The sequence below is a fragment of the Sceloporus occidentalis genome, unplaced genomic scaffold (genome assembly GCF_023333645.1).
Source record: "Sceloporus occidentalis isolate IW3139 unplaced genomic scaffold, rSceOcc1.0.p SCAF_67, whole genome shotgun sequence".
In the NCBI taxonomy this organism is placed as follows: Eukaryota; Metazoa; Chordata; class Lepidosauria; order Squamata; family Phrynosomatidae; genus Sceloporus; species Sceloporus occidentalis.
The window spans coordinates 5,406,859-5,417,355 of NW_028317047.1; the positions used below are offsets into that span (position 1 = coordinate 5,406,859).

The following is a 10,497-nucleotide window of genomic DNA, read 5'->3' on the forward strand; positions in this document are numbered from 1 at the left end:
GATGATTACAGGGGAGAGGACCTCTCAATGTCACGGTGCAGTCAGAAGGAGGGAACACTGCACTGACTCTCACTGTCTTCCCCTGATCTGCAGTCAGTGTGGCAAATATATTGGCAGCAGGGTCTAATATTAATATATATTGGCTGCAGGGGCTAATATTAATATATATCGGAAGCTGGGACTAATGTTTATATATATCGGCAGCAGGGGCTAATATTAATATATATTGGCTGCAGGGCCTATTATCAATAAATATTGGCTGCAGGGGCTAATATTTATATATATTGGCTGCAGGGACTAATACTATATATCGGCAGTAGGGGCTAATATTAATATATGTTGGCAGCAGGGTATAATTTGTATGTATATCGGCAGCAGGGTATAATATAAGTATGTATCCGCAGCAGGGGCTAATATTAATATATATCCGCAGCAGGGGTTAATATTAATATATATCGGAAGCAGGGTGTAATATTTCTATATATCTGCAGCAGGGTCTAATATTTATATATATTGTCAGCAGGGGCTAATATTAAAGAATGAAAAATAACTGTCACTTTAGCTGTTATTTTGAAATCATATTTTAATCACAGTCTTTACTTCAAAGAGATAAGTGCATATTATGTAGTTAAAAATGCACATCTAACGTGTGTGTGTGTATATATATATATATATATATATATATATATATAGTGTATACGTACCGTTTTATAATTGGCCCCCCTACTTTGGTCCCTGGCCCCCCATGTGCCCCCCCTAAATATGAAAACTGGAGACGCCACTGCTACTCCCCGCTTCAGAAGATACATAAATATGTCGGTATCTATGATATTTCCAAGCAGATTTTTCTATTATTTGATTCCAGTGTGTCTCTTGAATAAATGCAATATCTATCCCCTCTTTGATTAATGTGTCATACAAATAAGATCTCTTATATGGAGAATTTAAACCCTGTGCATTAATTGTCATCAATTTAAGGGACATGGAATATTTGTTTTCCCCTCCTCCACCAGCACTGCTCCCTATCCCTCAATCTCCAACTAGAAAACACCTGACAACAACATTCATAAACAAAAAAAACAATCAAACCCAACACACTATGCAGGAAAAACATTATTTCCGCCATTAGTGTGAAGAAATTCCTTGAACCAGCAAGGAATGAGGACGTGTTTTAAGGCCAACGAAGGTAAGGAGCACAATCATCTCTTATTTCCATAAAAATAGTATAAACTATATCTATCTATCCAAATATCATATTTAATGAAATTACGCAAAGCAAAAAAAAAATAATAATTTATAATAATGTGATAATCTACATCTTTTATATTGTTATTAACCATTTATATTATTTCAAGTCAATACATTGCCATCTCAGTAATATATCATTTCCAACCAGTACATACCAACTCAATAACCAGACCAAGATTATAACACAAAATATATCATTTCCAACCAGTACCATGATAGTATAGCCAATCATGATATTTTCCATTTGAGATGGTATTTTAGGTGATAGCTTGTGATAATATCTTATATCTTATATCATTAATCCTGAAAAAAAAAAAAAATAAATAAAAGGAGGGGAAATAATATACATATATATATATAAATATACCCATATTAGTATATGATCATAGGTTTTTGTCAATATATGTATCAGAAAGGAAATTTATATTAATAGCTATAATAGAAGTCTCCTTCTTCTCAAGTGATTTATTCTAATAAATCTATTACTATTCACCCATATATATAATGTGTCATGAGTATATATTAGTGTCTTTTAAATTTTCCTATCCTAATATCTCAATTCTAACTTTGTGAAGATATCTTATCTAAAGATTAACAATACTTATATATCTCTGTGAGTCTCTGTGAGTCCCATAATTTTATCTAATATTTTTAAGAGAAAAAAAAAAAAAAAAAAAAGAATTTGTGATAATCTATATTCTAAGTAATCTATTATATCTTTTATATTGTTATCAACCATTTATATCATTTATATCGTATCCAACCAATACGTTGCCAGCTTAGTGACTGGACTAAAATTATAACACATAACACATCATTTCCAACCAGTACATTGCCAACTCAATGAATAAACCAATCATAATATTTCCCAATTAGAATAGTATTTTAGGTAATAATATGGTAATATCTTATACTTTATATCATAAAAAAAAAACAAAAAAAAAACCAACAAATGTAAAATAAAAAAAATAAATAAAAAACAACATAAATTTTCTTCTATAGATTAGAGAGTCTTATATGGTAAGATTCCATTTCAGTAAATTGTCCTTTGCTTGTGTAGGATCATTGCAAATATAGATTTTCCCTTGATAATTAATTCGCAATTTTGTGGGGAAACCCCAGGAATAAATAATATTATTTTGCCGTAAACAGGTAGTTGTCACAGTCACGTCCTCGGGCCCTGTTAGACGCGGGCGGGGGTCTGCTCGCAGATCACTGGGACCCGATACTTCTCCCTCCGGACCCGTGGTCGGCGAGCGGACTACCGCTCGCGGCGCACGGGCACCCGAGGGACGTACACGTTCTCTCCGTGCCGGCGGCGAACAGACCGACCACCGACATGGGAGAAGGAGGGTCGGATCCGGGAACTCCTCGACGAGCAGATCTAAGGCTGCCCGTCTATGCAGGAGTTCCCAGAGGGGTTCCCTTACCTGCTGCCCGGACGCCGGTCCGTCCACTAGGGGCGCAGCTACTCCTTCTGGCTGGTGCCGTGGACATGATGGACGTCTGGAGGCGTGGCCTTGACTCTGCTCAGGGCGGGATCTTCTGTTTGGCGCCAGATTTAAAAACCTTGCTGTCCAGTAGTAATATCAAAATATTTTTTTCTGTGTATTCTGGTTGCACGTGAAAGATCGAGATATGTAGTTAGGGATGCAAATTTTGCAATTTTAGTAGGGTTCCTTCTCATTTCTTTAACTAGATCTTCTTTGATTCTGGAGTTGGCAAAACAGATAATAACATCTCTAGGTGTATTTGTTTGTGTCCAATTAGGAGGCAGCGGAAGTCTATGGGCTCTTTCAATTAATATCGGACCGTATTTTGGACAGTCTATATATGTTGAAAGTAGTTCCATCAAGTACGGTTCCAGTTCGATCACATCTTCAGATATCCCACGAATTTTAAGATTTTGTCTGCGTGACCTGTCTTCTAGGTCTGCAAGTTTAAGATCTTGTCTTGTTAAATCTGCTTTTAATACTTCATTTTGAGATTGAAGCTGTTTGATTTTCAAATGTAGCATAGTAATTTCTTTTGATTGAGCAGCTAAAGTGACCTTCATATGGGTCATTTCTTCCTTATATTCTTTAAGATTATGGTCCAAATCAGCTTTAATTTTAATATATAAAGAATCTAGTGCCATCATAAAATTGGTCTTTGTAATATAATCTGGCGGGTTGGTTATACTAATCTCACTTAGTCGATCTGGAGACGATTTAGATGATAAGACAGAAGTATCCGTTTGACTTTTAGGAGAGTAGTAGGCACTAATTGGAGGAGGTTTCTTTGTTTTCACAGACATTTTAGATTTTTCCTCTTTATCACCCTTGCCAGTTTTGTCACCTTTTGGAGGCATTATCGTTGCCCGCTTTTATCTATAGAGAAGAGACCTTTAAAAATCTTTACGCCTTTAAACCAGAATCTATTTAAGGCGAATTAGTGCAAATTATATGCAAATCCATACACATCAGATTTCAAAAAATGAAAGGTATAATCTTCAATAGCAATATAGGATGTTATTTCCAAAAAAAAAAAAAAAAAAAAAGGGAGTATTTATATATATATATATTTATACATATATACACAGTTCGTATGTTTCATGTATTTCTTGTTGGTTTAATTCAAGTTTTAGTAATTTCATTTAGAGATATCAAGAGTGTAATAGCCAGTAGCCAGGAAACTCACGGTTACCGCTTCCAACTTTATTGGAGCTTTATTGGCACTCTGCCACGCTTAGCATCCGCGTCCAGCTTCTAACACTCACGCCGCAATTGGTTGCCAAAACGTAGGAAACAAAAAAAACCCAAAAACAACAGATGAAGCACCGCCGTCAGGAACCCAAAAAACAAAGGTTCGTCATCCGGAGTCCAGGCAATCCCCACCGCTCCACATCCAAAACTCAGCACTCTGTCTCCATTCCACCCCCCATCAAGGAGGAGAAGAAAAGGCACCGTCGTCTGAAGCCGTCCCGAGCTCAGGGCTCAGCCCTGGTCACTGCGTGCGGTCGGTGCTTAATGCTCGGTGCTCGGTGCTCGGCGTTTAACATTCGGCGGTCGGCGGTCGGCGGTCAGCGGTCAGCGGTCGGCGTTTGGGATTACGGTACTTCCGCGCTAGCCATGCTGCCCCTTCACCATCCGCCGGCCCATCACCACACCTCAAACGTACGTAGTTACGTGACTACGTCATCACTCTTATCCTGACTGATGTTAAATAAGAACACGCAGACAAACATAGGACACAGAAACGACTAATGCATTTGAAACATCTATGTACGAAGGACTATGCGTGAGTCAGATAGGTGGATTCATGACGTTTTCTGTCTACATATCGAGGCTCTGTGGTGCAATGGATAGCGCATTGGACTTTTAGCACTTGGCAAGGCATTCAAAGGTTGTGGGTTCGAGTTCCACCAGAGTCGTGGTTTTTCCAGTGGTTCACTGCATTTGATGTTCTTGTTTAGTTATAAGTTGCAATATCCACAAATTGTCTCTGAAAAATTTCTGTAATACTATTGACAGATTTTAAGATGACAGATTTTAATTGAAAGATTAAATTGTATTTCCAAATATCCACAATTTGTCTGTGAGAAATTATGGTAATCTGAAACAATAGAACGATCTAACACAAGTGTGGAAAGCAGTTTAGCGCTCCGTTTGTAAGATTAAAGTTTTGATGCGAAAATAATGCCAATATTCAAAGGTTGTGGGTTCGAGACCCACTAGAGTCGTGTTTTTTTTCCAGTGGTTGACTACATTTGATGTGCTTGTTTAGTTTTAGGTTGCAATATCCACAAATTGTCTCTGAAAAATGTCTGTAATACAATTGACAGATTTTACTCTAGTGTGAAATGTGTTTCAGTAGTGGGCCCTGTGGCACATTATACAAAGGATGATCACATAGATTTCTTTGGGCAAAAAGATTAGGAAATGTACAACAGAAAATCAAGGGTGCCCTGTGACTCTTATGGAGCCACTTGGAGCCAAAGTCTTCATAACAATAGTTGGAGAAAGAATTAAAGTTTGCCTTTTTTTTTTAGTGTTTGAAACAGTACATCGCAATCAACTTTGATTTCATTAAAGGTGTTGGCAACGCACAATACGTAGAAGAACCCTGCATGCCCAGAGGGCGATAAGTTTGGTGGTCATATGGCACATCAAAAAACACATGTGAAATCTTAGCCTTCACATGCAGGATCTCAAGTCTGCTTACCCTGTGACTCTAATGAAGCCACTTTAAACCAATGCAGTGGCAAAAGGTCCCCTAAGAGCTAGTCCCTTGCCTTGAAACCATGTAAAAAAATATCTACTTTCTTAACAGCAGTAGCTTGTCAAGATGGCTGAGTGGTCTAAGGCTCCAGACTCAAGAATGCTATCTTCTCTCTGCGAGGGTCTTCTAGTCTCCATGTGGAGGCGTGGGATCAAATCCCCCTTCTGACAGTCATCTTTCTTTTGTGCTTTGAGCTTCATTTAATTCAACAATTTTTTGAGATCCAAGACTGAATTTAAGCGTTGAAAGAGTACATTGCAGAAGACATTGATTTCATAACATAAGACAGCAATGTACAATCTCTAGACTCAAAAGAACAGTAACCTGGGGATCTAAATCACCAGCAACCTCAAGACAACTCAAATCCGCAATCTTCCAATCCAAAGTCAGACACCTTACCAATTAAGCAACGAGGTCTGGACGGAACGCGAGAGTCTTATTCCGCACTTTGGAGACAAGACATACCGAAAGAGGTGAAAATAACGACCCAGGTGTAGATACTTTCCAATAGCTGTCACATAGATTTCTTGGGGGAAAGAGATTAGGAAGTGTACAACAGAAAATCAAGGGTGCCTGTGACTCTTATGGAGCCGCTTTGAGCCAAAGTCTTCATAACAATAGTTGGAAAAAGAAGATAAAAAAAAACTGGACGGTGGTGTGATGACGTGAGACCCTCACGGGGTGGAGCGTTGGAGCGTGCGGGATGAACTTCAGGTGATGGCGTCCTGCGATCTGCCTCCCCGGTATGCCTGACGATCTTGCTGCGAACTCTCAGCGTGTGGCTAGCGTACGGTTTCTTCCCCCGGCTTCCTTGGAAGTTCTTCAGTTGCAGCAACCCCGGGAGAACATCCTGAGGTGTGGCAGCTACCGATTGATGCTCCATATTGAAGGACTCGGCTATGTTGCCGTTATGCTGGAAGCTGGAATGAGACCGAGAGAAATCTAATATTTGGCGGGGAAACGCGCTACAGATTTTTGATCCTGAGGAGCTGTGGCAGGTGTCCGAGTGGGATCTTCAGAGTTCCTGGAAATCGTCAAAAGTACTTTCTATTTATTTATTTATTTATTTATTTATTTATTTTTGGATCAAGATTGGAATTATTTTTTGGAACCTGTCTATATTACAATCATGATGGTGGAGGAGATTCTAATTTGGTAACAGATCTAGGGATATTTCCATTGAAAAAAGAAAAGGAAAAGGGAAAAAATGTATGATTATACTAATATATTGAAAGTACTATAATCATGTTGGAAACAGACTTTATAACTTAATCATGTTGGAAAACAGACTTTATAATTTAATCAAGCTACACAGGAGTAAGAAAATTGATCCCTTTATATGAATTCAACTTTACCAATCATGCTATCAATCATGCTATCAATTATGTTATCAACCCATTATCTATACACATGAATTCAGATTTGGATGGAATTAACTGATCCAGTTTATCTCCACTACGTGATACGGCTTGCGTCTTCTAATCATGTTGAAATCTAATTTAAATTATTAATTATTATAATTATGCTGGAATAGGACACCTTAATCTAATCAAGCTTGGAAGGAGGTGAAATTTGATTTGTCTCTGTGATTCTAATCAACTAGTGGATCATGGTCTATATATAAATTATTGATTTTGGGATCATATATTTTGATTCATATTTTGACACATACTTCACTAATGAATTTTGACACATACTTCACTAATGAATTTATAAAATTTTGATTATCACTCAATACTTGAACTGTGGTTATAAGAAGAAAAAAAAAGAAAGAAAAAAAAAAAAAAAAAGGAAAAGGACAGGAAAAAAAAAGTAAAAAAGAAAAAGAAAAAAAATATAGTCATAATCTTTTTATTTGTTTATTTCGATATTTACAATAATAAAGAGGACACGATGGCGTCAAAAAGAGAGGATCCAAAATAAAAAAAAAGAGAGAAAAGAGATCTAGACCAAAAAAAAGAAAAAAAGATTTCTATGCTATTTTCACCCCAGGTTCATAGGAAAATGGAGGAATCTGTGTGCTTATCTGATTCCACTATTGATGAAATTGGAAGACACTCTTTAAGTCCTGCAGCACAATCTACTCAAATGATTACCAAAGAATATTTGCAATTATGTATGGAATCTCAGCTGAACTCATTTAAAGATGAACTCATGAAAGTGAACATGGAGTGGAAAAGTGAATTTAAAAAAACGCAAGAATGTTTCAATCTAATTATGCAAAAGAATGAGTTTCTTGAATTAGAGTTAAAATCAATTAAAGATGACCTTAACCATAAAGAGAACATCATAAGAAACCTGGAACAAAAATTAAATGACGCCGAGGATCGCACACGCAGGAAGAACTTAAGGATACATGGCATTTCGGAGGATATTAAGCAGGACTCTATCAGAACGTATTTGAAAGAATTGTTTTTAGATATGGGCATCCGTGATGTTGATAGAGACGATATGATTGAACGTGTACACAGAACGTTAAAACCAAAGAATCTTGCTGAAGGAAAACCCAGAGATATAATTATTCGCTTCTCAACTTTCTTTATACGATACAAAATATTATTGGCAACAAGTAAATATGTTCCGAAAGTAGATAAATTTCAAAACTTAATGTTCTTTCAAGATCTCTCTCTATTTACTAGACAAAAGAGATTTGAATTTAAAGAAGTGACCAAGATTTTGAGAGAGCAAAATATTAGATACTCGTGGGGATTCCCAGTAAAATTGTTTATTATGTCCGCTCAGCATCAACCAGTTAAGCTATCAACGGTTGATGAAGCTAGGAGTTGGCTTAAAGGAAATGTAGTACATGGTTTGCAATAATAATCTCGCGGATGCGCGACTTCTGGGGGGGGATTTTTTTTTTTTTTTTTTAGTGTGTGTTATTTATACAAAATTATATAGGTGTAATCTCATATTATATGGTTTTTGAAGGAGTGTAGGAGGAATATTCACTTGTGCTATTATTAAACTACAGGTATTGGTGAATTAATGGATTTGAAGGGTATGTACATATGCAATAATGATATAATTTAATCCACACTTAGTTTAAAAAAAAAATGTAATTAGATATAAAGCATTTTACCATTTGGAGTATGGTGTTTCTAATTTCACGATATATGCCACTTAACACATAATTATACTTATAACTTAAATCTTTTATATTTTTACGGGATCTTATTTCCCTAAGATATCTTTATTGATCACTTAGGATTAATTTTGGCATAGACAAGATTAATATGATTAACTGCCAAATACACTAGTTTTTTTTTTTTTGTTTATTTTTTTTTTTTCGTTTTTTTTTTGTTTTTTTTTTTCCCCCTCACCCATTTGGTCTATTTATTATTCTTTCCTCAATATAGATTAGTTCCCGTATAGCTCCTCAACAAGGTGGAGTTACTATATCCTGGGAGAATGTTGGGTTTTTTCTCCGATGTTTGGATAGTATTTGGGCTTCCATTAATTTTTGTAAATTGTGTTATTTGTGTGTGGATGTAGGATGTATGGATTGTGAGGGTGTCAAGCCTTATCAGGTTTATGTTAGTTATAATAACCATCCGAAACATGGAAGATCTATTTAAGATTATTTTGTTGAATGTTCAAGGTTTAAATCTGCCTCATAACAGATATTCGCTATTCAATTATATAAATAATCATCATATAGACATATGTTGCGTCCAAGAAACACATTTGAAAAATGCAGATATCTACAGACTGAACAATAAAAGATATATGGTGCTTGAACATTCATCGTTACCTAGCAGGAAAAAGCGAGGTGTAGCTATCCTAATCTCAAATAAAATTAAAGTTGAGTTGATCTATAAGCAGAAGGATTCTCACGCTAGATATGTTTTCATAGTGTGTAAATTAGACGAGAGATTATTTTCTATTTTGAATATATATGCACCTAATTATAAACAGAACCATTTCTTAAATGGCACACTACAAAAAATTCAGAAATATACCCAGGGAACCTTTTTGTGTATGGGGGACTTTAATTGTGCTCCTGATGCAGTATTGGACACTCCCAGTCCCCGAGGTAGAACTCCTAACAGAAATCAAGTTAATTTATCTAATGCTTTCAGTATTACTCTTGGTAAATATAAACTCTATGACATTTGGAGGACGTTGAGACCGGCAGACAAAGATTATACCTTTTTTTCGGGTCGACATAAGACTTTTTCACGTATAGATCTTATATTAACTACAGCGAACGTGATTTCAGATTGTAAGCGCATTAGTATAGGAAATGCAGCCTGGACAGATCATGATCCAGTTTGTCTGGAAATAGAAAAGAAATTTCATTTGACTTTACGCCCTTGGATAAATGAATCATCATTAGGCTGTAAGGATTCTCTTGATTACATTTCCCAGACGACCACTCAGTTTTTTCTTGAGAATTTGACGCATAATATGAGTCTGGGTAATATCTGGTGCGCTTATAAATGTGTCTTGAGAGGATATTTAATTAAAAAAGATGCATATAATAGGAAAAAAGGAAAAGAAAAATTGTCTGATCTATATATTTCATTGAGTAATTTAAAAAGGAAGTGCGGTCAATCTCATGGAGAACAAGACATTATGAATATGATTAAAATCAAAAAAGAAATTGAGGACCGTTTAATAAGTAAAGCAAATTATAATTTGATTAAGTTAAAGCAAAAATTCTACTACGCTGGGAACCGGGCAGAGAAACAGCTTACCAACCAATTAAAAAATAGAAATTTATTCAGCGATGACGTAGCACGTAAGCGTGCTCGCGCGCGGCGTTCTGGAGCCCTGGGCGCGAAAACCTCGAGTATCTCCTCCGACGGCTTGCTGCTCCTGATATTATCCCGGCACTATACCGGCATTATCCCGGCATCTTCCCGGCATCATCCCGGCATCTTCCCGGCATCATCCCGACACTATACCGGCACCATACCGGTACCATATTGCCATTATACCGGCACCATACCGGCAGTCTTATCGGCATTACCGGCACTATGCCGA

The 10,497-nt window shown here is 36.6% G+C and overlaps 1 non-coding gene across 1 annotated transcript; it reads left to right on the plus strand.

The window, feature by feature from the left end:
- Nucleotides 1-4,573: 4,573 nt before the first annotated feature.
- TRNAK-UUU (transfer RNA lysine (anticodon UUU)) lies at nucleotides 4,574-4,660 on the plus strand. The gene is given in 2 exon segments: nucleotides 4,574-4,610; nucleotides 4,625-4,660. It is a non-coding gene; the product is annotated as a tRNA-Lys (tRNA).
- Nucleotides 4,661-10,497: the final 5,837 nt, after the last annotated feature.